Consider the following 3,200-nt stretch of genomic DNA (forward strand, 5'->3'; position numbering starts at 1 on the left):
TCATCTTGTCTTGCACTTGGCCCTTTTGTTATGTGAATGTGAATGTGAATGTTTTATCTGTTCTTCTTGTGGCATATTATTCCATGGTTGAGGGAGTGTGCAAGTGGAAAGCCCATGGTGCTCCCCTTACACCCTAAGGTATTGCCTTATGCTTGCCTTCATGCATGGTTTTGTGATGCTTCCTTACCTTCACTTACTTTAATACATCATGACCAAAGCTTCATCAATTAAGTATTGCCTTTTTATTGTCCCCGTGTGTTGTACACATCTTGCAATAACATATGCAACTTTAGCTCTTCGCCATGTGTTTTCGTGCAAGAGACCTTGTGGCCACATGTCACATGTCACAAAAGGAAAATTTGGTTTTTTTTTATGATGCAATTTTTGTGCCTTTCAAGTTTCCATGGTATTTGTTGATTTGTTGATGGGTATAATGCCCATCTTTTCACCCAAAGGTAGAGCACCCTAAAGTGTCAAACACCGCAGAGCTGCCCAACTGTGAGCTTTGAGACCTTTGATCTTCCATAACTCACATACTCTTCCAACCAATCTGATCATCTAATGTGGTTTGAGTTGAACAATAATAATGTTATTTCATCATGCTAAGATGCTTACTATATTTAATAATGTCATCAAGCAAGTCTAAAGCATGGATCTTTCAACAAAGGTAGAACAATGGGGTATGCATCTAATTATAGTCAATAATTATCGAGCATCATAGAATAACATGAAGCCAATGAGAGGAGTGGCAAAAGTATGAGGTGGAAAAAGTAAATATGTTCATTCATTAAAAGACTTTACATAGGTAAGTTTAGAGTCGTTTATAGTACCTAACTAAGGATTAAAAGTCTGGTTACATACCAAGTGAGATACGGCCAAACCCCGCCCAAAGTGTGGGCGTGCACCTTTTGAAACTAAGTGTAGACATGGGCGCACTACCTTAACACACCAAATGGACACGATTTGCAAAAAAATAATAAATAATAAACTTTTAAAAATATTTATTGGTTTTCAAATGCAAAAAGTGCACCCTTGTCCACCACATTACAAAGTGGGCAACGGGGACTCTCCGTCCAAAAGTGGGTGGGGAGTTCTTGTTTAGTAGCTAAACAACAGGTCATGTCCTCTCCAGTGTGTAAAGGACTGCGAACGCCCAACCCTTAAATAAGTGTTTTGATTGGCTAAAGCGTACGAAGTGGACGCCCATCATTTGGTGTGTAACCAGCCTAAGGTAATCCAAGATTTGATCTCTACATATTCCCCTTTTCATGGCAATTTTCTAATTCCATTCACCCCTTATATTAAGCCTTTTGATCTCTACATATTCCCCTTTTCATGGCAACTTACTAACTCCATTCTCCCTTTAAACAATGGCTTTGGATGGTGCACAAAAGCATATGATTGAAGCCCCTTACTATGACCTTGCACAAAACTGTAGGGAACATTTAGCTCTATGATCAAAACTATCATTAGATATAATATTTCTCTCCAAGGAAATTTGCCTAAATATCACTATGCATTTTCTTAATGTCCAAGATGTAATGCATTAGCACATATGGGATTGTTTTTGCTTTAGCAACCTTCTAAGCAAAACTCGTTGAAGAGATTCTAGTGCCTTCTATCTTCTCCTCTTTCTTTATACGGTAGCCCTTTGTCTTAGAAAGTAATGTCTTTTTAATCACTAAATGTACTTAGATTTTACAAAATTAGCTTCCTTAATGACAAAAGTGTGATGTAGGACCTATAAGAGAGTATAGTGACACCCTACAACCATTTTATCCTCCCTTTGTTAATGGTTGTAGTGACTACTTTATAATACCTAATAGCCTCAAATCCCCGATAGTTATTACAATCAAATTTTTTGTTTTAAACGTCAAACCCTTCCCAGTTCAACTTAACTACACTCTCAAGCAATACAACATATGTGATGACAAAAGTGAGGTCATACACTAATATCTTCTAGCTTAGTGATGAGCTTCACTATTGATGAATGATGCAATCAAATGGCACCCAAGGATAGTTTTCATAGTTTTGGCAAAACAAATATAGAAAGGATCCTAAATAGTGGTCCTAGCACTACAAGATTTGGCTAGCAAGCCAAAATCTCTTGCAAGATCCAAAGGGTAAAATAAAGCTCCTAGTGTTAACACTCCCCTAGGCCCCAAATTTTGGAAAAGTTGGCGATAATTATTTGAAGTTTAGATCCCAATAGCCTGATTTTTTAAAGCCACACATTTTGAATCCACTTTGCCCCATACATCAAATTTCACAAAAGATTCTAGTGGCCCGCTTTAGGATCATCACTAGATGCCCAATTACATGCCCAACAAAGCTTCTAACAGTGTGGGATCTACACTTGGCAAGATGTTGCGCTACATGAGTGCAAGATGTGGGACACTCTAACGCAATGACCGAGCACCTACCTTCATTGTTTTTGTTGTAGTCACTTATCAAGGCAAATGCTTGCTCATGATTCATACAAATACTCCCACACCATTCACACTCATGCCTCTGACATTACAAGTGATGTAAAGAGGAGACGATGAAGAAGAAGATGGATTAAAAATGAGAAGAAGTGATGCCAGGAGGCATATTCCACGGTGGATTCCGTGAGGTTTTACGGTGGATTCCGTAAACTTAGATGACCGGGGCTCATACACAAAGAGGATTCTTTGTGCGAGAAGTTGATGGGGACGCCTATCCTTTTCGGGCGTTTCATTAATTTAGTGTGTACATGGGTGATTCCATAGCGGGTGATTCCGCAAAATGCATATTAAATTAATAAACGTTTATGAGTTTAGAGTGCGCACTCGTAATAAATTAAGGTTAGGATTTATTTCTAACCAGTTGATTTATTTATGTAGCTGAAGACTGCTAGGTATTCACTTTTGTCGGTTTAATTGTGTTATTTTACTAACGATTGTGAATGCTTCAGTTGATGTGTAGAGATAGCAGCAGTGGCGGAGGAAAGCATTGGAGTCTAGCGGGTTTTTCGACCGTTGGACTATATTTTGATAGGCGCCACGCCTATATTTTGATTATGTCTATAGAGACATCGACTATTTATTATTATTTTGTATGCGCTTATGCGCCTGGATATGTTATTTTTATTTGGACATTGAGATTGGGCGTGCCAGACTCTTTGGGCACCGTCCATTAGCTTTATTTTCCTATTTTTGGTAGAAAGCAAACTCAAAAGC

Source organism: Lygodium microphyllum, chromosome 9 (genome assembly GCF_053477565.2).
Source record: "Lygodium microphyllum isolate KBCC chromosome 9, Lygodium_microphyllum_v1.1.10, whole genome shotgun sequence".
In the NCBI taxonomy this organism is placed as follows: Eukaryota; Viridiplantae; Streptophyta; class Polypodiopsida; order Schizaeales; family Lygodiaceae; genus Lygodium; species Lygodium microphyllum.